The following is a 26,946-nucleotide window of genomic DNA, read 5'->3' as shown; positions in this document are numbered from 1 at the left end:
TTGAACGTGTAATAATAAGGACTGGCTGGCCGCGCCTTTCATTGCCGCCATGCCAAATTGGAGGTGAGCGGTCATAGGCAGACACTACTCCCCTGTCCCCAGACTGTCTCATCATTTAGGTATTTATCCATCTCGGGGCTTGTCTGTCGAGCCTCTCCCGAGAGGCCCGAGATTGTTAGGGGTGGGAGGATCAGATTTGTTGCTCCGGCTTTTTCTTTCTTTTTTTTTTTTTGGAGGGGGGTGAGCTTTGATTCTGTGCCTATAAGTTAGGGATTAGAAGCAAATTTCCCACAGGGCAGCGGTGGATTTGCTGGTGTTTAAGTGTTTAACCTGACTTAGTCCTGTGAGGCAAAAAGGGGGCGTGGGCGGCCACCGGGAGGGAAGAGGAAGTGGGCTTTTAAGGAAGACGACGTGGTCAGCGGGCCCCGAGAGACCCGGGTGGACTAACGTCAAGTCGGGCAACAAAGGAAAGATTATGCGGCACAACACGTACGCGGCACGGCGGTGTTTATTAAAGGTGGCGCAAAACCATTGATTTCATTGTTGGCTGTCCGTCGGCATCAAATATTTGGTGAAAAAAAATGCCTCAAAAGTTTTGGGACAAAACCAGTCCCATTTTGTTGCTGATTTGAATTGACTATCATGACACATTTTTTGTTGGCTGTCCAGACGGGTCGAGACCAGCAGGAGGATTCTTGTCCTGTCAAACATAATCCAGATGGATTTGGGTGATCTGAGGGCAACTTGTGTGTGCTTAGGGCCCTCCTATCTTTTGCAAACAAGGACTAAATCCTTCGCCGTGCTCATGTTGGACGGCACCATTTTGCTTTTCATTTGAGCCGCTCGGCTACAGTACGTTGCTCAATGCGGAGGCTTAAAACCGGCTGGAACTAGTCGATACTTCCATTAAGTGTCCACCTTGGACTCGTTCGATCTGGTTTCTGGCGTTAATATCGACATCGCTCGTTTCAGTCCCTGTCAATCCTTAGGGGCTGTTTACGCAAGACTGTTTTGAACTTCAATCTTTTTTTTTATTACAGTTTAGTGTTGATTCAAGGAACTTTTGCTTAATTTCTTATTTGACTTTAAACGTAGGCTTCAATAAGTTTTCAGTTCTAATAAACTTTCCTGGCACGCATAGCAGTTCAGCGCTAGCAAATAATCGTAATTTTCCCTCCGAGTCTTGATAACTTTTAAATCACTATGACACAAAGACAGTAAAGTGTCCCGTTCCTACTTTGGAGCCATTGAGAAATATAGTGCAAAAGCGTATTGATCTTTAATTAAAGGAGCTCTTAACCTTGGCTCGGTGGCGGGCCCTCAGGCCAGCGGGTTAATTAATGCACTAATAGTCATAATATTTGTGCTGTGCACAGGAGGTACATAAAAGATTATCTATTGTATGAGCAGTTTATCAGGCCAATGATGCCGGGGCCCCGTGCTGGGCGTATATCACTATTATGGGTCGGAAAAGATCCGCCATACGGTCAAAAGGGAAAGCAGGTGTAATGTCTCCCCCCTCGGTTCATGAGCAGTTTAGCAACCCCCCCCGATCGTTTTACCTCCAGGGATTTTTCCCCTGGCGTCGTAACCGGGCCCACATTGATGGGCCTTTTTAAAGGCGCTAACGCTTTGCTACCTTGACAACGCGACGCCCACTGTAAGCCCTCGAAAAGATCCGCTCCTTCTCCAGAGGAGTCCCGGGTCGCACTCGAGGGAGGGGTGAGCTTCTCATCCAGCCATCAAAACACCATAGCGCTGACCTTTATATTGCCGACCCCCTCTAACCAGGAAGGGGAGGGGGGAGCGTGTGTGCGTGACAGGCCCGACACACTGTGATATCAGCCTTTATAGCTTTATTGATTTCCTCTCAGGATGCAACTATTAACATCCAGGCGCCTGCCCCGATGTTCTCCACAGGTACGCGCGCTGTCTCATAACCGCCCCCCCACCATTTTGTGGGCTCTATATGAAGTTGGGGGGGCTGCTCATGCTTTTATAATTAAGGTCAGCTGGGATGCATTACGGCATTTGGAGGTGTTAAAACAGGCCCTCCTCGGAGAATATATTGGCATTGCCCGTGCTTGTAAATTAGCCACAATCCCGGCGGATGCAAGAAAGAGGAGATGCTTGGCTCAGAATGTACACACAAGTTAAATAATAGGCAGGTAGGTCAAGCTCCAAGGTGTGCACGACTCTGACAAGGCAGGGCTAAACAAAAGCCGGGCTTTTTGTTCGCACAATGGGGACACTGTGGAGTGTGGACATGAGGAGAGGGAGCAAACATAACACAAGAGTATCACAAACAACGCAAAGTCACAAGGTATTCAGTCGGACTGGTCCGACTGGGATGAGTGGGGTTCAGGCGGGGGTCATTGTGGGTTTTTCTTTTCCATTGCTAGTCCATTATTGAAAGTGGTATTGTGTGCACATAAACAAATTTTTAATACATTTTTGCTATGTTGTTTGAAATGAGAAGCATATAATTGCCATTCATTTCATGCAGGAAAACTAAAATGTAGTGTACGGCAGAAGGAGGGCCGTAATTCCTTGAAAAATAGAAAAGAATGCAACAAAATCATGTAATAAGGGAACTGTAGTAGTCTCTTGAGGCACTCTTGACTCTTTGCAGTATTTGAAAGCTCCACTTTTGTAAGACGGAGTGACAGCTTCTCGTGACCCCAAAGAAAATGTCACAACTCACCACCGACTATAGTAGATTTTATTTTTTTTATTTTTTACTCCGGTATTTATTTGACCATTATGTTCAATCGTCGCCATAAAAGACACACTTGGCAGCGGTGTCCTCTGAATGTCGGCGCGAGCCGCTTAAATGTACCACTGGGGGATAGTGTGTTCCCGTCCAGCTCGATAAATAAAGCCAGTTTAGTTTTAGGATGTTGGGGGGTTTTCTTTTTTTTTTTCTTCCCAGAGTAGCCCGCCTCGCTAATGACTTTTAAAACACAAAGCAACACTCGGTCCTTATTTCTAATCCTCCAGGTTTTTGCTGCATTTCCTCCAGCCTGACGTTTTTTTTTTTTCCTCCACATCAATTTACACTTGTAGCATTACAGTGCGACATAGGCCCCTCCCCCTTGACCTCTGTCCTTTTGAAGAAGCAGGCGAAAGTGCGTTTTGCCTGATTAATGACCGCCTCGGCGTGTACGACTCCAACTCCAGCACCTTGTCCCTGGCGTGCCGAGGTGACAGACTCCCGGGTTCCTTATGGAAATGAACGGCACAATACAAGCCAATTAGTGGCGCTTTATTAAGAATAAAAGCACAACACAAAAAAGACATTGCAGCAAATTAATGTCAAGTCGGTAGTACGTTGCCAAAGGCCACATCCTGTTAAATGGAAATTATTTTACAAATGGCAGCGAATGGGGAGGCACAAATGACGGATATGACAAAATTTTAATATTGCATTGTGACCACTTGAATAAATAAATATTTAAAAATATATATATATATATATAATATACATATACGTATATATAAGGAAAATGCCCAAATCTACGTAATTCTTTTTAATTTGTTACTTTTGTTAACAGTTTTGTTAGCAAGAACTACATTTTCCCACCTTTTTTTTGTATAAGGAATGTGAAAAAGGGGAATTAAGCATCTGCATAAGGTCTTTTGAGATCGGCCTCTTAGCCTGATACGCTGTCTCAATTTCCTCCTTTCTCTGGCCACTGCAGCGGGTATTAAAAGCGGCAAGGGGCGGGTCCTTACTTCAACGCGGCCGAATACATTGCAAAGTTGCAAAAAAAAAAAAAATAGTCTCTCGGAAATCTACTCTTTCTTTTGGGGGGAAAAAATGTCACGGCAGAGATAGGAGATTGGCACCACAAAGAGCCCAAAATAGCACCGGCTGCTACGCGTTGTCACACGAAATTTGGGCCGAGACATTGACTTTTGTTCTGCAAAGTACTGGCCTCTGAAAGGGAGACGGGAGGTGTAAAAATTGTCATTTCTTCTCTTGGCCCCCCCTAGTTGTAATGCATTACACTATACTGGGGTTTTCTCCAAACTTTTTCAGCTCCAAAAAAATTAGACATGTGGTTCCTCTCGGGGGACCCGTAATACACCAACTATCAATGTTTTTTTAATTTATTTTTCTGAAAAGTGAGGATTTTGGAGGAATGTGTACACCATTTAATTCAGTAAAGTAAGGGAAGGCTGTTTCCAAATATTTTGGCCCTCATTTGAGAGGATTACGTCCAACTTTCCTCTTTTTCCCACAACTCCAGTGAACCCAGTTCCGATACCTTGATAACAACAAAGGCTTCATATATTTTATGCCAGGGTTACGCCCTCGGCCACATAATAGGATTATGAATAATTATTTGCAAATTTACCCCCCCAAAAAAAAAATCACATGGGCCGACTTAAGCGTTTGCTAATAATGTCTCCATAGCTGATAGATCAAAGCAAGGTGCAGCCACCGCAGAGCCAGGCTAGTTGGTTGACCTCGGTGAGGATTTTTGAATGAAAGGGTTAATCTCCTGCGAGGTGACCATTCAGGAGCAAGCGCTGTGACCAAATGGAGATAAGTCCAAGAATTGTCTTCTCCAGAGTGCACTTTGCTTACAGCAAGAAAAGGTTCGGTAAAGAAAGATATTAAATTGATGGCTAATTTATTAACCCCATAGGAATTTATTCTTTCATGCTTCACAAGCTCCTAAAGTCTAAGAAAAGATATTTACACGGTACAGTAAAACTTCTCTCGAGACAAAAAAAAACCACCACAAAATTCCATCATGAGAAAGATGCTAGCCAGGTAGCCGCCATTGCTAACAATGGCTTTACCCACACGTTCTTACAGTGTACGTCAACATCGACGCTCTCGTTAGCGGGGAAACGTGGCTTTGCTTGTAGACCAACGCGGGGAGCCCCAAACACATATTCGTTCCAATTACAACAAGTAGCTAAATGTTATTTAGCCCCGGTTGTTTCGGCTAAACTGAGTCGTGAAGCACCTCTTACGCTTACTGTAAGCACACATGCCCTCTTGTGAGTCATTCAACATGAATGCCTTGAATAGAGCCAGAGAAGGAGAAAAAAAAACGGAGCCACATTTATAAATACATATAAGCCCCGGCTGGCAAAGTGGCTTTGGGAATCTCATCAAGTCGGCGGCAAAATGGGGCCCCCTTTGTAATTAAGAACAAATGAAAATTGCTTATCGCTTACCGAGTTACTCTGGCCGCCTTCGGAGGGATTAATCAGTGGGCTATTGACATTACATTGTTCCACAATTATCATTCATACGCTCTATGGTAATTGGGCATATTTCATTAAGGAATTACGGCGCCCACGTAACACGCGGCAAAACGGAGATAGGCGAAAACAAACATTAATCATGTGCCAGAAGTAACAGAAAAATATTTCAGCTGCTGATGCAACAGAAATGCTTAGAAGTCCAGATACTGATTAGTACTTTAAAATGGGTTACATTATGTAAAAGATGGCAAGAAGTACAAAATCAAAATGGAAGTCGAGCATGCTGGAGGGTATTCTTCAAACCTGATTTCCAATCGGTCCACCAAAACGCGCTTATCTTGACACCGAGCAAATAAAACCAATTAAAACCACTTGGTCCTGTTTACAATCTAAACTTAGATGACAGCGCTGCTTCTTTCCCTTGTGTTCCTTTTCCAATAACCTCCCAACCACACACCTGAAAAACACCGTGTCATTGTCGCGTTGGCCCGGGGGCGCTTGATAAAGGAAGAGTTTGCCTAATGCTTCCATAAACATGTTAGGCAAAGTCCAGCAGGTTGTAATTGTGTTTAATATATTTACAGAGGATCGATTTTCCCCTCCCTCCTATCCAAGCGCGGCGGCGGCGTGACGAGCCGCGCTCAGTTGGCCCGGGTCACTGCGGATGAGTGTCCTCGACCGGGCCGAGACAATGGAAAGTATTGAAGCGCGGCTTAATGAGGTCATTAGTCAAAAGCCATGACGAATCCTTGGAGGCTAATACCTGTCACCTCTCCATCTTTGGTCCCTAGCTGACACATTTGTCTGGAGGACATACAAGAAACAAAAGCAGAAAAAAAAAAGACAGACAAACGCAGTGTTCGTTTTAACTTTAGCGACTCGCTAAACGCGCTAGCCGTGTCATTCTTAGGTTAGCTTAGCATTCAGCGAAGCTTCTCCGGCTTTTCTCGCGACACCTTCCTGAGAATGATATTGCAAGCTTTTCCTGGAATTGAATGACACCCCAAACTTCCCTTTTTTAATTGACAATGCCGTAATAAAATCTTCACCCGTTTAGAGAAATAAGTCGCTAAGAATTGACAGCAGGCTGCATAGGATTGAGAAGGTAGCAGCAGGCCCCTCCCCATCCCTTTTCTTTTTATCAGGTTACATTACTGGAGGCTTCATTAATCACCACCTTGACAGCCTCTGGTGGGGTGGGGTGAGGATGTTGGGGGGGGGGGGCTAACTGCATTTGGCCCAATTAGGCGCCTCGGAGACAATAGGAACAGCGAGTTGCGCCTCTGTGTCACGAGCCAAGCTTTGCCTCCCTGTCATTACCTTGGAGAAAGGGAAAAAATTAACCCCTACCAGCATTTGCCTGCTTTGCCTCCATTGATCCGAGGCTTTTGTGGCATCCCTGGAGCGTGGCGCACAATTACAGATATTATTACATCTGCATTGATTTCTTGAAGAGAGCAGTGTCTCCAAGCAATTAAAAAAAATTACACTTACCAAGTGGGCCAATTAAAAGGCCCCTGGCCCTCGAGGCTGGCTGCCGCGTCGGCGGTGTTGGAAGAGAAGGACCTGACTAACAAAATGCGACGGCAGTTCTTAGCTGACAGTGGATCAATCTGAATATTGATTAGTATTTATTGATCGGTACTTGTGCAATTCAAACTAGTATGGTAGTATTCATCGAATAAGAGGTCTGAAAATTGACAGAAGGAAAACATTTTTGGGGAGGTAAACAATCAAATAGTCTTAAAAGCTCAAAGACAAATGGAAGTTGTAGAACGGGAGATGAAGGAAACTTTGGTAGCAGAAGGGAACGAGGACAACGAAGCCTCTCGTTCGGGGCCGCAGTTGTTTTATCACCTGAAATGTGTTTGAAGTAGAGAATCACGGTTTTTCTTTAATCCGTGAAACATTCAAATGCATTTATTTCTCTGGGATTAAAAACAGTAACAATAGCAGGCAGTTAAAAAGCAAAACCTCCTCCAAACAAACAGATGAGGCTGAGGCGTCTGGTTTACAGGAAGGGGAGGGGGGAGTAAGCCCTCAACATAGCGTACACCCTGGTCTGTTTCATTAGCGGAAAGGTTTTATTATTATTGTTTATCTATTCAGCTCCTGATTAGGGCAAAAAACGAGCCGTGCTTTCCTTTTTAGGATTACAGAGTTTGCGGAAAGGTTCTTGGCTGGATTGCCAGTGTAATCCATGAAATTCGAAAACATCCACCTCCAGAAGTTGCGTCAAATAAAAAAGGGAATTGTGCTGCAGCTTTCTTGATTAAAGAAGTCTTTTAAAATACTAAATAGTAAATTGGTACAGTGTTTGTGTGTTTATGTCCATTATTTGAGGGTATATCACTCCCGAAGTTGAAGCTAATTTTCCCGTTAGCATGTCAATGGGATTTTACTTTGACTTTAGCATTAGTGTTGCCAAAGTTTTAAAAACAAAGCATGTCTTGTGTTTAAATATACAATGTGTATATTTCTTGTTGTGTGTTTAGTATTACAATAAATTCCAACTAGGGTGTCGTTAAACAACACGCTCAGGGAATCGCACACGCTGCATGCTAGCTACGCAAACAACGCTTCGGTTACTTTCACAATATCGGGAACGCACCATACCGTCTTGTAATTGATCGGGAAGAAGCCCAAATCGAAATCACAATAATTGCCTAACCCAAATTGAAGTGAATCTAATAACCGGACAAGCTAATGCGCAATGTTTTTAGATGATCAGTTATGTGTAATAACAAAATAAGCCAATAGGAAGGCTTTAACTAAAACCATCCGGAGTATTCCCTTTGGCTTTCATCCGTAAACTCAGCTGTTATCGCCCACTCACATTTCCACATTGAGCCCCCCCCCCCCGATCATTCCAAACCGGCACCTTTTGAGCAAGCCCTCCCGCTGAACTGCAACCTGAACATTCGAATGAAATCAGCCAGACATGCCTCTCTTGACAGTCAACTGCGATGACACGCTCATGGCTCCCATTTTGCCGGGTGGAGGGCGGGGCGAGGGGGAGACTTTAAACGTGCTGACATGTAAATGACTGGACACAACAGAGGCCCGAATGGGACGCATGATTCGACATGATTTTAAAACAGGAAGACTATAGAAAGTGAGATAGACGAGAGGGGAGCTTCTCAGGCCGAGCATTGAGGGGCGGACACACGATGCCACTTTCATTACGGGGACTGTCGCATCAAGAGGTGATGGAAAGGTCCCGCTTTTACCTTTTCTGCCCATGCACCCCAGGGCTTGAGATTCACCCTAAAAGAGGAACCAGCTTTATTGAAGCCTGAGCTGCTAACTTTAGTCAAGGAATCACATTTGTTGCATGGTAAAGCATATTTACAGTGGAGCCTTTCATAGTCATGCAAAAATGTACTCAAGTTTTTAGAAATACAAATTTTGTAATTTTCTACTTCCGATTTTGAGCAACCAAAATTTAAAATAGTGACCGTTATGTTGCCTGTTCATAATTAAAATAAAATGGAGCTTCTGTCTATAAATAAATAAAAAAAAAACAGCACATTTTCTCACAATATAGTTTAATTTGACACTATTTTCGCATTTCTCAAAGGATTCAATGGAAGTACAGTAGAGTATAAATGTAGAAATATACATCTGAGGAAATCAGCGAGCTGTGACATATTCCTTTCTTCCCGCTGGAAACGTGCAGGTAGTGCGGCGAGAAAGTTTTCCCCCCGCAGCCAGTAGGTGCCAGGCCGTGTCAAAAATGACACGCATCTCCCGATTCCATGTCATGCCATGCGTGTGATGTGATGGGCGAATGAAGGCGCTTCCTGCAGAGACTAGTGGGGGGTCATTATTAAGCCTCTTAAATTAGCGCCAGCCCAACTCAACCCCCTCCCTCAATCTGTTTTAGCAATCGCAAGACCCCCAACTGCACGCCCCCCCCTTTTTGTTTTTGACCCCCCCCCACCCATCAAACTTGACAAAGAAAACCATTTGCAAAGTTTACTTGCAGCAAACTCATTTCATGTGTGATTGAATTGTACCTGTGCGGCGCGACCCGTTTAAACTCCGAGTCACACATGGACGCTTTGAGGAGCCACCCATGCTGTTAGCTTCCGCGTCGTGCGTATGTATATTTACAGGAACATTTGAGAAAGAAGAAGAAGAAGCGGTAGGGGAAGGGAAGCTATTAGGGGAATAAAGAGAGGTGCTGCCTCACAGCCGAGCTTCACAGGCCACTGGAGCAAATCAAATTGGTTCTTGTTCTGCGCCTGGCATACACACACACACACACATGGGCGCACACACAGACATTAGATTCAGTGACAGTGGTGGAAGTGTAGGATGGCCTTTGGGACGAAGCAGGGCCGGGCATGTTTAGGTCGCCCCCATGAGAGGATGCTGGCTTTGACCTCCGACTCTCCTGAGCCACAGGTGAGCTCAGACAGGAAAGCTTCACTTGTGGGTCCATTGTCACTTTTAGTGCCTCCCCCGGGAGACCTTAACATACTTGGACCAGAACCGCCATGAAAGTGTTATGCTACCCGTGTATGAATGCCCACCAAAGTGGCAACTTGATTTCTAAGCGCCCCAATTTTTTTTTTTGAGTCGTCGCTTGGTCATTTTTTTTCACTGCAATACCATTGTTTATTCTTGAGTACCGATACCAAGTACCCGATACCATCAACTATAAGCTATTTTAGAAAACTTAACTTTGGAAACAATTCAATCCAAATTGGACCAAACCATAAATTCTGCATTTAAAAAAAACATCCCCTAATTTAACGTACATATGTAATATAAGCTAAAGGAATCATCACAAGAAATATGGAGTTAGACATTTTTAGTATGTCATCCCCTTTGACAGTTTTAGGGTCTAATGGCAGTATCCATCAACCTTGACTGCTGCTAATACCTCATTTAAGGTCAAATCCTGTTCAAATTGCGTTCCTTAATGACCCGAATGTGATTGAAGTTATTAGCAAGATCATAGCAAAGCTGAAGAATTGGCAGATTACGCCAGGTAAAGGGCACTAAAGCTGATGAAACATGAGGAGGAGCTCTTGTTAATTCTTTGCTTTCATTAGGAATCCACGCTAATAGCAGCAAAACCTTCGTCAACATAATGTTCACGACCATCCATAAGACACCATTAGGGCACGGCGCCTCCAAAGAATAGAAATAAAAAGATGAAATAGGCACCGTGCTTACCGTTCATTCTTCTGCCGAGGATTAGCGCCACAAATCACATTTGCGCAATTCATTAGATGGCCCGTAGAGAGCGCGCCGATGTGTGATGGATGCTTGTCTGCAAATGGCCTACTAGAAAAATGCACACGCTTTAATTAAAGACGGTCGGGCAAGTGCCTCCGAGTTGTACGTATAGGCTTGTACATTCGAACTATCAATACAGGAAAATAATTAAAATATAAATAATTAAAAAGTAATAAAATGATTGTCTTTAAAATTCAGTTTCTAAGGTGTCCTTTTCTACTCCTTTCTGTCTTGCCCAAAAGGTCTCAACACAAAAGCCACCACAGCATCTACTTTTGTCCGAGGACTCGCCATCAATGAAGAGCTCTTGAGCTAAATACACCTTTATTCGGCGATTAACGACGCTCCTCCATGAGAGGAGTCCGAGGCCCCTTCACTGAAGTCCGACGACTTAACAGCCACTCCGCCTTCAATCAGGCCTTGTGTCCAGTAAGTGCCGCCAACATTTATGAAATATTCATCAGCTGCTCGCTTTTGCTTTCCACTCAGCCCTAACCATTATGTGCGGTCGGCATTGTGTCACCTCTCTTTAAAGAAAGAAAAAAAAAAAGCCTGCAATTATTCTGGTGAAGGGAAAGCAAATTTGGGAATTCCTGCTATTATGCTAGCCAGACGCTTTCAATATGGCAGCCATGTTTGCCATCAAAAGCAATATGGGCTGTGTTGATTAGTGGCGGCCATGTTTATGGCTGCTTGTCATCTCTTGATCATGCTACTTTTAGAACCGCATTTTTTTTTTGGGGGGTAAAGCTGTCATCTATGACATTTAATTTTAAAAGGAGTGAAGAAGAAAGCGCTAATGAACACCATCAGCAAGATAGCTAGATAAAGCCAGGATTGGTTGCCCCCCCCCCCCCCAAAAAAAACTGTTAATAATCAAATCTGCAAAAGTAACTCAGTCAGTTTTTCATCATTTGCCCACTTCAAAGCGTCGCTTTTACGTTTAATAAAGGTTTTAAGATGATGACAGTTCCACTGTATGCCGCGCAAACATCTTGTAATACCCGCCGTTCTATTCCTCCGCATGACTGCTATTAATGTCATTATAGAACAATGAATATGATGTACTCGTCACTCTCGTCAAGCAATCACCAAAGGTTGGGGACGTTCATCATCGCCGTTCGTAGTCAAACACGCGACGACAAAAGCAACGGAAGATTCCACCTTTTTTCACTCCCCCCCCCGCTCCCCTCCCCTATTTGCAATTCTTATTGCAGCCAGGAAGTTAATCTATCCGCGGCGATAACTCATTGGATGATACAGCTTAAGAGAACACGTCCTCAGTCGGCCGTCTTGCATTTTAAGCAGGGGCCTCGCTACAAATTTCCCCCAAACACAACTGAGCTAACACTGATTTAGCGCTCCGGTTTATATAAGTCATATTAGGAATTCATGGACCTGGCGAAAAGGGATTAGAGCATTTATTTCAGGCAGGGAAGATGATCCTGTCATTAATGGTCGATACTTTCATCATCATTTAAAAACCGGAGGAATTTGCCCGCCGACGAATCACGAGCCGATGCGGCTATCTGGCTGCCGCAGCCGGCTCGGCGTTATCTCGCCGCCACCGCCGACTCGCGGGGACCGGCGCCCATCAAACTCTCAGGATTAGGCTGTCAATCAGCGACACGTTACAATTTCTCCCAAATGTCACCGAGATCAGAGTCATTTCTTGGCTAATTGCGTCTCGTCTCCGCTTTCAATGTCGCCGCCGCCGCTGAATGGTTTTCGTGACAAGATGGCGTCCGGGAGGGGGGGGAAAAAGAAGGGCCGTGCTTTTTGTTTCGCGACGGAAATGAGCGAGTAAATGACTGCTCAAAGTTCAGAGGGCGTAACGCCGAAATGGCAGCAAACAAAAGGGGAGGAAACAGAGAAATGATCCCAATCTTGCGCCGCGGCGACATCAATTACGCCAAATTCTCATTACAATGGGGTCGGCGTGCACGTCGCCCGCGCCGTGTTTTTATTCGGAAGATTGTTTCCGAGCCGAGCCATTTGGAGGATTTTCTCCCCCTGGTGACACCTTAGCGTTCCTTTTCCACGCTGTGGCTTTGGTGTAACGTGACAAATGCAGCGGCAGGCACTCTGTCCTCAGCAGTAGCCACAATGCACCCATTAATTTTCTCCGCTCTCAAATGTGCTTAAGGGAAGTATTATTAGCCACGTTAAATAAGCCAGGGGAACGCTAATTCCGCTGCATGTCAAAGGCGGGGATTACATTTACATGACATGCAAAGTTATCTTGAAAGGGACGACATGCAAATAATGACTAAAAAGCAAATTCCAAACATAGGCAAAGGGTCCCATTCGACACATGGTTAAATCACAGTCTTGAAATACGGACTGGCCAATCACAGCCCAGCAAAGAACACGGGGTCCAAGACTCGCAATATATTTTTGCTTTTTCAAACGATAATTACGGTTCAAAAGTGACATGGATTATCCGGAGAGGTTGAAGGGCTCCTGTATTCAAATTAACCCAGATAAATTTGGATAAAGCGATGTGAATGTCAGTTGCACGTCTTTTGTCTGCTCCGCGATAATGCAAATAGCCGTATTATCCAAAAATACTGCAGTTTCACAGTACCATGGTAATGCAATGACAGCTCTGAAATGTATTATTTTGAAATATTAGGGGAGAAAAACTTGTTTCCAATTGAATGAGCTCAATAGGTAAAAAATTAGTAAAAAAAATGAATGCATCTAATAAAGTTTTATATAAAAATGAGTATATTTATAGTAACCTCAGGGTGGAAACAAACTGATGTTAGCCATGCTAATTAGTCGCGTAGCTGTTAGCTCAATAATTAGCAAAATATGCTCTTGTAAAAACCCAAACAGATACAAGGTAGAGAATATGTAAATTAGCGCTAAGGTGTTCTTAGCTAGCTAACGGATATAGCTTACGCTCTTGTCCCCATTTTTGCTCCCATGAAAACTAACAGGCACGGTACTTATATTACATTGTCTGTAATATTATGGTATGTTGTTATCTCATTAATAGATGGAGTTGACTTACTCCAAAATAAAAAAAGCATCGCTTTGTCTCCTCCAAAATAAGCAACAGAAAATAATTGCAACTCCAATGTGACTACAATACCAACGTACAAGTTTAGTGTTTAAATTAAACCTCCTTTATGCCTGCAGAAAGTTTCACGAGAGACACTAAACATTACGCACGCGCATCATTTTCTTTGCAAGGACGTATAAAAGAGCAGCCATTAAAACATCTTTTTTTTTCGTCCTCCCCATCGGCAAATCCTAACTCTGAATATAGAAGAGAAAAGAAATAATGGGGGGCACAATAACAAACACTTAGCTGCCTTCCATTAGTGCACTTAACCTCCTCTTCACGGTGAGCAATCCCACTTTACATTTCCTTTTGGCTAAATGCGTGTCTCTAATTCACAAATGAAGGGGACGCTTGGAGTGGCCCTCCATCTCCAATGTTGCAATTAACTTTGCCTCCTCGTTTCTCCCGGCTTAAGGTGTTTGAAAGTCATTAGCTTCCGCACAACGGCGTCTTGTGGCAAAATTTAAGCAGGCGTCCCCGTCTGCGTCGTTTGTAATAAGAGTCGGAACATAAAAGCACACTGATGGTATGTTATTCAAAGGCGAGTTAATGGAAGGATCCAACGGTCATTGTTTGTTTTGCTTCTAAAACATGCGCCACTGCTTCTCTGCAATACATTATTGGCGATTCAGTCTTTCAAGCGTAACCTGGAATCAATTCATTTCTAATAAATAAAAAATAAGATGCAGTATATTAAAACAACAATATCGGCTTGACCCCCCAAAAAATACCAATTTAATCCATTCATTGGTCATTACACTTTGAGTGGCATTCTACTTCACTTTATAATCCTGATATCTTTTCCAAAAGACTTTTAGTGACTTTTGCACGGCATTGTTTACATTGTACCATACTGGTTTGTGTATTGTAATAAATAGGGTGTCAAAACCTCGAAAAGGCTAAAAAAAAAAAAAAAAAGTCCAGTACTGTAATAAGCAACATCACGTGGTGTTTGTATTTGTGCTGACATGGTGGTGGTGGTGGTATATAATCAGCATATGTCAGGGATAAACTTGAATTAGGCGCTTAATGATGTCACTGCCACCCCGCGCGCATCTTGTGCATGCACTCGGCCGCCCGCCCGCCCGCGTGTCATCGCAACAGCAGCCGGCTGCATCCATAAGCAAAAAGGCTGCATAATTGGTGACACGTGTGACACCGCGCTCTCTGTTGGCACTTTTTTTTTTTCCTTTTCTCCCGACCCTCCCCGTCTGCATTTTGCCCAAACTTCCTAATTACCGGGCTTCTCAGCAGGGGAGGCGGCGGCGTGTTGGAAGGCGTCACATTCTGTCAACCGATGCCTTGTTTCAGTCCGGAATCCCTGGAGTGAATTTGGGAAGAGACCCACCAAGTGTGGTCATATCAACAATTCCTAATCAAAAGCTTCAAATTGTCAGCTGTCACACACTTTTTTGTGATCCTCCATACCCCGGCACTTCAGCGGACCCTTATCGCCTAATAATGCCGAACAAATACACAAAAATCGACACGGATAATTCAGCACTCATTCACATTCCAGCTTACCCGTGCAGGTTTTCCCCAAATTCACATTTCTCTCTCTAAATCCCGATCCCAATTACCGATATCGTTAATATTTATAGACTTCAATGAAGATAATGACTGTTAATGTACTTTTATGTCAAATGGCTACAGTGTAGCCCCATCTACTGGCAAGGAAGACTTATTCAATGTCAGATTTATTTATTTCTTGCCTTCAGTATCGGTGGCTGGTATCGGCATCTTTTAGCGGGTCGCCGATATCTTGAAAATAGGCTGGTACTGGCCTGATAGCGATAAAACGCCCCAACCCACCCCACCCCGCCTACTCCCAACCTCCTTACTTTTTTTCCCAGATGATCCCAAACTTGTGCTTCAGTTCAGGGGAGGATGGAAAGGCCGCGGTGGCTTTGATCGGCCGACTGTTACTAAGAAGCTTTCAGGGGGCTTTGAGGGGACCTATAATGTTTTTTAAAAACAGACAGATCAAGAGCGAGCAGAAATTTGATGGTTCAGAGGCAGGTTAAAAAGAGTCGGTGCATTCCCATCATGGCTCCAGGTTGTGCAGAGAGAGCGATGCAAGATGACAGCCGATTAACGACAGTTAAACCTTCCCATGAGTGGGATACGTTGCCCTTTAGTATATAACTTTACACCTTTTTTTGGGTCAATTTATTTAGTTTGATCCGTTCTTTTAGAGTGGGGCGAATATTTAAGTTATTTTTGTCAATGTGAAAGAAAAGATAAAAATCGAACGGAATTCTTTTGCTAACCAAAACAGCAGCCCCCACAGCAACACACCCTGCCAACTGCCGAGTGTATTGAAGATGATCTTAAATCAGAATTGGCTTTCCTTCCTCACATTTTGTTTTGCCATCATCTGTCTCCAATGCATGCTTGATTAATTTACTCTTTAAATGGTAGGTGGGCGGGAAATTAACACCAAAACCCGAATGTTAATAATGTTCAAAAATACGATCATCATTTAATTGCTATTTCGTTTGTAATAAATTGCCGGAAAAACATTTCTCTTTTGCTTAATAAGAAAACACGACCTCGTTAACGAAACGGGCCGGGCTTGCTAATGATAACTGTTATTTATCCCAACGCTACGCCAGGTTTATCCGCGTGCCGCCGCCATGGTGAACCCCGTTCGCTTTGCCAATTAAGCGTGTTGATACTGCAGGATGCTCACCTGCAATTATGACATTTTAATGAGCCGCTGCGGATGGAACAAGGGCACGGCGAGGTCAGCCAGAGGCGGCAAAGCATCGGGGTTTTAATAGACACTTAAATGCTGTTAATTTAGCTGGCGCTAATGGGGGGGAGGCAGGCGTGCAGAACGCCATTTTTGCTTTGAGGTGGGGTAAGAAGACAAGATGAACAATTTAGTGACTTCTTCACATGGGACTTGCTAGCTTTTTATTTGTTCCTCAAGACCGTTGATGGGCATCTGGAAAAAAAAGTGTCACATTGAGAGGATTGACGACATAGAGGACTCTATCGTAGTAAAGTATCATTGTAAAATGCAGAGACTGAAACACGTTTACACACTTTTCAGGTCTCCATATGCAGAGGGGCAATATTATTCTCAACAACCTACGCTGACTGACACTATCACAAAATATCAGTGTCTTGCCGTTTTACTAATGCATAATTTCAGGTGCTTAAGCGCCGAAGGGTTAAGTCCCGGCCAAGGGTGGAGATTTTCTTTCCTTTTTTTAATGGGACGACGACGATCCCCGCTTTTAATGTCCCGCAAGAATGTGTTATGGCGCTCTAGCTCCCTTTCAGCCGCGGCGGCCCTCCTGAATTCAAGCCGATTATGGATAACAACCACATTACAGAGCGATACATCAAAGTCCTAGCTTACTGCTCAGCGGGGAGCCACTCTGGCACATTTCGAAAATCGACCCGTTCAAAAGCGCTCTCTGGTTATGCAGTCACTGTGTCGCACGGGGAAAGTTTTCTCTCGTGTAGTTTCGATAATTTTGATGCAAGAAAAAAAGAATAGAACGGGCTAGGGAAAAAAACCCAAAGAGGCATAAATAATGACTTGCAAATGGCAGTATCATAACAAAGAATTTGAATAGAAAATGAATTCGGCCATTTTGTTAAACCGCTCCGCTTTTTGTCGACACATATATATAAAAAGCACTTTGTGATTGTTACTCTCGAGACATACAAAACGATTACCGTCTCGCCTTTGTGCTTGTGGTTTTAATTTCGCAGCACTAATTTGCTTACGCGGGCCTCGGCTGATCAGTGTGCTTTGTTGCGCCGACACTTTTTAATCGCGCCAATGAACCACTGTGCTTATTTAGAGCACTCAGAAATGAAAAAGATGGAGACCGCCAGACAGACACGGATGAGATGGTGGGCGTGGTCGAGGCTGTGTGTTTGTAAAGCGCTGTCGGAAAATGTAACATTTAAAGGTGGCTGACTCTCTGACATTAGCGCGCCGCTAATCGTTGGGTTGCCGCGTCCTTAGTCATTGAGCTTCTCTGGGGGGGGATGAATGGAGGCGCGCTCGCCGGGGCCCGTCATTACAACTTCCTGCTGGGAAGTGGTGCCCTTTTGCTTTTACACTTAAGCGCTAGTTGTTCGCAAAATAACAGCATACTAAGTGTTTGTCCCCTAAGCCATTCATAAGAGAAGTGCCAAGGAAAAAAAATGTGGTCATCATACATGTGAATGCCCAATTATATCCGTAAAGCAGAGGTACCAAGCTGTGGCCCGTGGGCCAAATCTGTCTCGCAGTGTAATGATATTTGGTCCGCGAAGACAAATTGTGTCAATACTAAAATTGCAAATTGTCTTCACTTTAAAAAAAACAAATAGAGATACTACGTTTTCCTACCAGTCATCTTTATAAAAATCTGAACAGTTCTTGTCTCTGATTTCAAAACTAGTTATTCATCTGTTTATTGTGTAGCCTATACTGGCTCGTGACAAAAATGAGTTTGACACCCCTGCAATTGAATGTAAAAAAATAAATAAAAATACTGTACATATTTTCTCCATTATTTCTTATGAGAAAGTGTTGGCAAGCGTATTGTGTTCGACCTCAGAGGTTCCACTCAAAGAAAACTAAAGCGCTTCTCTGCGACTGAGCGTGAGGCCTCATCGTGTATCATCAATCTGTATTGCGAATAGCTCCCGAGGTGTTTTTTTTTTACTCCCCCTCTCCCCATCAAGGTCTTATTCACTCGAGAGCTTCAGCAGATTAGCGCTCCACTGGGGTGCAATGGCTTCTCGGCGCGCCGCTTCACGTCCAATTTGAAGTGTCTAAGAGCGTTCTTGTCGTTAGCGTTTACTCCAGACTGTTTTTCACGCTGAGCGAGTGTGACGTTAAAGACAAATAAAACCACATCAGCCCGTGTTGATCTTCTCCGACGCGGCGCCCCGGCATTCTGTCTTGGCGGACGGCGCTTTCGGGGGGGAGGGTTATGGATGGGCCGGCTTGCTAACGCTATTATTTACAAACGGCTCAAATGTCAACGCTCCTTTTGTACCTCTCGGCTTTTCTCGTTGAATGCTTTGCCGGCGTGAAAAGGCTGCACTTTAACAGAAAGCCGAGCCGCCCGGAGAAAAATATTTCTATCGCGCCGCCGTCGGATCAATAGAGATGTGTTTACTCGTCCCGGCGGCGCAATGTTCACTCCATAATGTTGATTATTAAACAGCCTGTTGACAGAAAGCTTTTGTCAGGCCTCTCGCCCGGCGGAGGGTCGCACGCTCCTGCTGTCAGGTTAGCAGCGCGCACACCTCGGGCCAAACGGCATCTGTCAAAAGAGCGGGCTGAACTGAGCCGCTCGCCGGATCTCCTCTTAACCCCTTCGCTGGACAAAAGCAACACGGCGAGTCAATGCCATTCCCCGTAATTAAAGCGAAAGGGGTCATTTTCACAGTGGAACTCGGAAACCCTGCGTTTTCAAGGGCTACGTTTGATCCATTTGTTTTAACTCTAGTGAGCTGCAAAAGTGATGCAGCTATCAAAATTGACTCGAAGATTTAGCGATGGATTAATTGTGTCTTGAAGTCATTTAAGTGAATCGGCGTCAACTACTCGTTTGCTATCAAAACATGAGAACGTAAACTAGCCAATATTTTTGTTTGTGTAATGCTGGACAAAATAGTTCTTTTAGCGCATAGTGCAATTTCGGTTGACCGAAAGCGAGATGCTAGTTCTGGATTTTCGGCTGAAATTGTCGGGTGAAATTGAGGGTCGGTGTGGGTAGACGGGGAGGGCATTTTGAAGTTCCCCACAAACTGCTGGTGTGTATTTTTCCATTCTTTCAGGTGAATGAACAGCAGCCTTTAGGTCTAATGGATTTTTAGGTGCTGAGTGACAGCGTTTGAATGGGTTGCAGCAAATGGGGAGGTAAAAGGGGCATTAGGAGTCGCCAAAGGGATTGGGGGGGGGGGGGGGTCTGCTGTCCAAAGAATGACACCGTCCTCTCCACGTGACAGACGCGCTACACGTGCAAACGTTTTCAATGCACTTGTTTCCATATTTCCATGGTGTGAGTGTGCTTTTGCCTGTGTGTGTAGATTTGCCTGCAAAAACCTTTTTGCTCTTTGTTTCAGGTCTGGCATGACTGCAGCCTTTCCTCCAAAATGCCAGTGACAAAATGGCTGACATGTCCCAAGATGGACGATATCAACAATCAGGTAAGACCAAACTGTTATATGTATACAAAGAGTGTCCGATAATAACAATTTCATTAACTCATAAGTGACTATAACAAGTATTCATAAAAAAAAAGAAAAAAAGAAATACAAAGTTTTAATGGGTGGAATGAAATATTGTTGTCACTAAGCTTACAAAAAGAACACGCAGTGCTATGAACAAGGTTTTGGAAAACATGGTTTTGAAAATGCTAAAAGCAACCATAATCACTAAACAGATTGTGTCCCATTTTGGAGGTTCCAGTAGCTTTGCATTCATGAATACAGTAATTGTATTCTCTAAACTCTCACATCGCTGTTTACCTTTCATAAAACGCCGCTTTATCGCGCCCAATGCAATTGACTTTATATGGAGGTGATGATGTCTCCTTGAGGAGAAAAAAAAAAAAGACACCTATAAGAGTTAAAAGCCTTATACGTGGAATAAACCATTTTAGGAACAAGCCTCGGATGGAGCTGTAAGCTATGTCTTGATCTAAAATAAACATGTCACGCCGCATGCTCCGATGTTTAGCACCGCCAGACGTCTGGATACCCCCCAACTCGCCCCCCCCTTCGCAACGGCAAACAGAAAGCGTGCGACGATAAGCAAAAGACATCCATTGTTATTAATTTGTTATTTTCTCCTGTGTTTGGTCGCTGGCGGGATTATCACGCTGAACACACAGCCCAAATTCCACGGCAAACATTTGCACTTAATCTGCTCGCCGGGGGCCTCACCCGAACCCCGCCAAGTGTCTCCTTTACATAAAGCTGATCAAATTAAGATGCTCACGCTGACCAAACGACGTCAATTGTACTGTTACAGTAACTAACCGTCATCAGTGTGTGGGTTGATTTAACCCCCCCCCCCATGTCTCGATATCCTCAGTCGGGGCTCTGAACCGGAACGGCAAATACATCCGCGTTTATATGCCAGCGTAATCCTTTAATTGCGCCGCTATGAAACCGTCTATACCATCTTAAAGTATTCAATGCAGTTAATGGAAAGGCAGAAGGGGTCTCAGCTTTTGCATAAAAACCTTTCAAGCCACATGTCTGGTAATCCGCTACCTTTTCTTTTTTTTTTTGTGAGCATTCTTCCGGGATGGGCTAGCGCGTGTTACTTTAAGCTAATTTTGCTTTTGAGTAACGCCAAAATGTTGCTAGTATTTGTCCACTGTGAGTTTTGTCAAGGCCTTTGAGATGCTTTTGTGATTAAGGGGCTTTGGAAATCAAGTTGGCTTCACGATAATTACTTTTTGAAGTCGCTTTGCATCTATTTTCAGATTTAGTTTTTGTAATGACTAAAAATGATACATCCTCCTTTCAGTCCAGCTTTTTTTTTTTTAACTTTGTTTTGCTTCTATTGACAACTGCCAGACAAGCTACATCAGGCCCCTTGCCCCAAGGGACACGGACAATTTACTGGAGGAGCCCGGTTGGCAGATGCCTTCCACTAAGATGTTTTATTGTTGAACGTGACAGACAAAAACAAAGAATCTGCTGTATGGCGGCGGCGGGGGAGTGTCGATAAAACATCTGACCTGCATCTGCATAGCTGTCATAACGAGAGATTTGACGACGTTCAAAGAGAACGTGATCGAAAGCGCCAAACGGCGCCTGGCGTTTGAAGATGCGCGGCGCTCTCCCGGGAAAAAGCTGTCGTCGCGGTGGACCTTCCTTTTTGTTTCGCTGACATCATTCGCAAGCTACTAAATTGACCGGAATGTTTTTGGAATAGGTTTTTCTATGTAGGACTATAATGAGCTCCAATTAAAAAAATGGGACTTGAGATACAGATCCGGAAAATACAGCATGTTTGTCATAGATTCATGTTAAAGGGAATTTTGAAGCGCTTAGTAGGTTATTGAAAATGATCGTATTTTATTTGTGATCGAGTCGGTTCGACATTAGGCAGAAAAACATTCATTTTTGCATTTGCCGTGTATAATCACTCCTCCATAAATGATAAAAAACAACAATAGCATGCATTTGACTGTTGCCATTGTCAAGGCCGACATGCGTCCGCATTGATCCCCATGTGAACTGATCTCGTCCAATCCCTGCAGGGCTTAGAGGTCTGCGGGGTCACATCTATGGGAAAAGTGGTCCAAAGCAAAGGTCAAAAGGTCTGAACGTTTTTTTTTTCTCCTCTTAAAAGGTTAAAACTGCAGTTTAGGGATTGGATTGTTAGGTGAAAAATTCTGTCAGGCATGCCCTTTCGGGCAAAAGTTGGAATTGATCGAGAATGTGGACAAAGAGAAGAAGAATTTATTGAAATTTGTCTATATTCCACATGAGCACAATTTTCGTTGCTTTGGAATTAAGGCGGTGATGCGAACGAGCGGGGCGATGGATTCAGGCTTCGGGGACGAGGGATCTCACGGTAGACAATAAGTAAGATTCATTGGGTCATTTTTTTTTACTTGCGTCTGCCAAGACGGGGAATGAAATGTTAAATGTTTCATGGGCTAGGAAAAGGGCAGAATTTGTCTTTTGCGTTTGCCGCCCGAGAGGCAGCGGAGGAGTTTGATCGCCGGAAAGACTCAAAACAAGGACAATTAGGAACGACGGGGAAAGCACTGCGAGCGAGGAGGGGAAGGAACGGGAAGGGTGAGCCGGGCTGTTTTGGGCCGTCTGATGGATGACGCCGTAGTCGGCTTGGTGGGGGTGGCGTCTGCTGAATGATGACGGCCTAATATCATCATCCCCCTGTCAGGCCTAATAGGCTTTCCTCGGTGGAAATCACTCACACGGAGCCGCCATAATGCCCGGGACCCCCTGACAGCATCATCCATCCACTCAAGCCAAGCTAACGTCTCCAAACTAATAAGGAAATACATGCTTCAAGGAGATCTGAAAAATTAAACAGGTAGCTCGCCGACAATTTCTTTCGGCGGAGATGTTGTCGTGGCGGGTAGGGTTCGGGGCAAAATATCGATTATACCCGCTATTGCAGTCGGTAAAGGGGCAGGATTGATGCATTGCCTTTACATATTTACATACTAATCGGTGGGGCCTAGCCTAGCCACAAATATATGCGAGTTATGGACACTCCCCGATTTTTTAAAAATGTTCCTGGAGATGCCACAAGATGTTGAAAAGTCTACTTTTGTCAAAATGAAACTGCAACTCAACCACGGCGTCGTTTTTGACCACCGGTATGTCAAGCGATGGCGACAAAGGGCTACTTTTGTCGAAATGAAGCGCTTCAATCAATGTCAACATAGTTCTTAACTGACATTTTCTTCCTCCTCTCCAATGTTGAATTAGCAACATATGCACGCACGGGAGGGTGATTATCAGAAAGGATAAAAACAACTTGAATCGTCGTCGCCGCCGATGCAACGGACGCATCTTCTGAGGTATTCTAATTTTAGCCCGGGCGCCTTTAGAGGAGTCGCCCACCCCCCCGCCGCTGTTTCCCTCGCCGCGATACACCTGTCACTGCTTTCCCTTGCGCAATGGCTGATCACAGCACCCTTTAAACATGCTTACTCTCCTCTTATCTCTCCCCGTAGCCTGCCGATCCCGCTATCTCCGATCGCCACTTTAATCATGTGACACCTCCCAGCGAACCACCACCACCACCACCGCCTCTCCCTCCTTCCCTCCCTTTCTCCCGCACATGCACAGCGCCGCCATCAATAACGCTGACGACTCCTTTCAAAGTCTCCTCTTGAAAGCGGCCGTCGCGTCAAAATTGTCGGATTTCATTATGGACGACGTGATGTTCAAAAAATAAATAAATAAAAATAAAGCCCGTAAAGTGCATTAGGCAATCGTTGTTTTGCTTTTAAAAGCTATGCCTACCCGGGAAGATGGCCGCATTCCATTCTGATCACATATCCAGATCACTCTCTCGGGTGCATCGAAACTAATTACCAGACTACTCGCCACTCACTCTTCCTGACAGTCCATATTTAAAATCGGATGGAGTGTCACTTCCACTCCACTTTGCATACGAGCACATTCTGTAGTGCCACCGTTAACCAAAATCGATGATTGATTTCTAGCGATGTTGCCATGTTAGCATTATGCTTGCCTGGCCATTGTGGTCTCCACGCCGGCTGCACTTCTTTGAGCCGTGAAAGGCCGACGCCGTACAGTAACAGCCAGGGGCAGAAAGGAGCTGTCTGTCGTCAAGACTGCCGCTGACACCGGGAGGTGGGGAAGGCGAGAATAGAGGCGAGGCAGCTGCTTTAGGCCCAACAGGAAACGCACTGGTGACCGCATCAACAGCTGCCCGACGTTACCACGCAAGCCCGAGCGGCCGGCGACAGGTCACATGAAAAGCTAAATGTTTGCTTAGCTGACGACAGGATGAGGGGGCAGGTCGGCTTTATACTGTAGCCACTCTTGCGCTTTATTTTTCTTTCTTTTTTTTGCGAGCGCTCTCATTAAGGCTTTATACGCGACCGGCTTTGTCACTTCACAGGTGACGACAACATGGCCGCCTGGCGATGTTGAGTAAACAAGACAGAAACAAAAGCTGAATGGGGTCAGGCCTGAGCCGCGTTGTGTACACCGACCACGCTACTCCAAGCTTTTTAAATACAATTTTATTTATTTTTTTATGCTGGAGGAATTAGTTATAGTAAAGTAATGGTATTGGCTATCCTTAAAACATTATCCAAATTGTTTTTCCACGAAAAAAGTAATACTGAATCTTTTCATTGGGCAGTGACAAGATATAAATTCCCTTCCCAATAAATTTTGTGATTTCTTTTTTTCAAACAAAATGTAATATTTATTTCTTTAGCTAGTATTAATACGGCGACCGCTGCTTTCGGAATGCCAAGGAAAGATAAGCCTGCCAAATTTTCCACTACCTGCGGCCCTTACAGTGACCTCAAGACCAGGTCAAGAAGCCCCCCCCATCCTCTCCCCTCCCTGTCCCTTCCCTCCAGCAGTCAATAAATCATGATGTCACCTCTGCTGCCCAATCCCCTCGCGCTATCGCTAACTTTGAGTGTCCTCCGCATTCTTCCACTTCCCCCTGCTCCTCTCCTGACCCCTCCGTCCAAACAAACCGCCTGTCAGCGCCGTGCCGACAGGTACGACAGCTCCGGCTAACGTGAGGAGTGATATCTCCCCGGAAAAAGTACCCCCGCCTCACCCCGTCCTCCACTTTGTGTCTCCGGCACCCTCCTTCCTCTTCCACCTTTTTCTCTCTCGAGATTATCGACGAGCTGAGAAAGTATGTAATTATCGCACGTAGCGCTGAGCCGTAACGCGTTTTTCGTCCCGAGCCAACTTTCAGATGTGGCTTCTCGGATGAGGACTAAAGGTGGCGACGGTAGCTCGGCTATCTTAAGTCTTAGCTCCATCCAATTTGCCCGAAGCTTTAATTCGCCCTTACACGGATCATTGTTGGACATACACTTGTGAATCTGCCGGTATTATCTACCATTTGCTAACTTTAATACCTCGCCGCGGATTAGCGTGTCTTCCGCGTCTGCTTTCGAGGGGACGATCCGGCACCTCGGACGAGGACGGCTCATTGGGGTCATCTTTACGCCGCCCTAGTTTACATTCTTAGTCATCATTAGATGAATAACTATCCGTGAGATTACCTTGTAAGCCTTTGGGGGACTCCCCCCGTGGACCGTATCTTCCCAGACATGAAGAAAGTATTAAACGGCTATTTCTGTTAGCATGTTAAATCCTTTTTTTTGACTTTGGAGGCCGGCTGAATGATCCCACATCTTTTTCATGTTCTTGTCGCCAAGCCCCAAAAATGTGCTTAAGCAAAAAAAGGACAGAGGGAATCTGCTTTTGGCGACCTTATCTGCACCTTTGAAGCCCGGCTGAGGTGATTGGCAGGTCAATTTGTGATTGTATCGCTCCATGTACTCGCTGGCATTAATGCTCCTTTTTTTTTTTTTTTCTTCCACGCCAGATAAGTCTGCCCCTAATATGAAAACTGTCATAATTCATCCCCCTGTACAATTTTTTTTCTCCTCCCTCTGCCTAAATCATCAATCCGGTCACCTGTCAAGAATGAGATGTCCCATTCCGCCGCCGTCCGCCCGCCCTTGTGTGATTTCACTTTATGGAGATTATCCCTCACTATGAAGCAGTTAGGATTATTTTATGTTTGAATCAAAGTTGAGTTCTCCCACGACGGGGAGGTGCGCAGCGTGGCTTTTCGTCCGCCGTCTCTGTCAAAAAAGCCGTCGCGTCCGCCCGGCTCAGTCGGCACTTTCCTGTGCAAATTAACAAACTCAGTGGTGAACAAATGTTCCAATTTCCAAGGCAAAGACAACTGTGCAAATTAGCCATGTTTTTTTTTTTGTTTTGTTTCTTTAATTAAGCCCAGGGCGCGGCGTAAATGAGCTAAGGGTCGGTGGCGTTGTTTCCGGACGGGGCAGGTGCAAATGTGATCTCTGGGGGAAGCGCCGTCGTGTCCGTCCTCCAACCGAGACCCATCTTCGGTCTAATCAGTCCTCAGCTTGATAAGCACCCTATGGTTTGGACTCCCGTGATGTCTGGAGATTTTCCAAATGTGTTCATTTTGGAACATTTCCACTAACGGTCGAATGTTTATGCTAATGCTAATCGCAGTGGCACAGGATGGTTAGCATGACCCGGATATTTGACTCAGAGGTAAAATCTCACCTCCAATGCAATGTGGGCAAAACTTTAGCTTCCGTACATTACGTTTCGTCTTTGGCAGCCTCACTGGGGCTTGAATGAGACAGAGACGAGTCATAATAATGAGCTGCCTTTAATCACGTGAGACAGTGCTTTGCCGAGAAGAAAAAGGGTGGGGGGTCTAATTAAGCGACTACAGAGAAATCACACGGCTTCCCGTGTCCGTCGGAATCGACGTCGAGGCCTAACCAACCTTGACAGGAAGTGACAACAAAGACTCTTGCTCTGTTCCCGAACCGTAACGCACCAAAACAAAACCGGAGACATTTCACGATAGGGAAAATAATGACGTCGATATATCGCAGCGTATCGTTGACAGTGTATTCTTATTGACAATTCTTGGCAACGCCAACTTCCAATACATTTTGATGCTTCTCTTCCACACTGACAGGCCAAAGATGAAACGCTGCACATCAAAAACAGAAACAAGATGGAAGCTAGCGATGACAAACCAAGCTGGAATTGACAGTATAGCAATGCTGTCAAAACAAAAGACAAAAATATATTTCAAGGACCGATCACAAACTATTTATAATTATTTCATGTTTAAAATAGAACCGAATTGAGTT

General features: G+C 44.7%; 1 long non-coding RNA gene across 1 annotated transcript in view; it reads left to right on the top strand.

Moving 5' to 3' along the window:
- LOC133169284 (uncharacterized) overlaps positions 1-26,946 on the top strand; it is a 66,090-nt gene that overhangs the window by 7,583 nt on the left and 31,561 nt on the right. Inside the window, exons 4-5 of the long non-coding RNA XR_009718395.1 lie at positions 10,719-10,905; positions 19,637-19,720. This is a non-coding gene — a long non-coding RNA (uncharacterized LOC133169284). The remainder of the gene's footprint in view (positions 1-10,718; positions 10,906-19,636; positions 19,721-26,946) is intronic.

The sequence above is a fragment of the Syngnathus typhle genome, linkage group LG16 (genome assembly GCF_033458585.1).
Source record: "Syngnathus typhle isolate RoL2023-S1 ecotype Sweden linkage group LG16, RoL_Styp_1.0, whole genome shotgun sequence".
Taxonomy (NCBI): domain Eukaryota; kingdom Metazoa; phylum Chordata; class Actinopteri; order Syngnathiformes; family Syngnathidae; genus Syngnathus; species Syngnathus typhle.
This window is presented reverse-complemented; position numbering and strand designations above follow the sequence as displayed.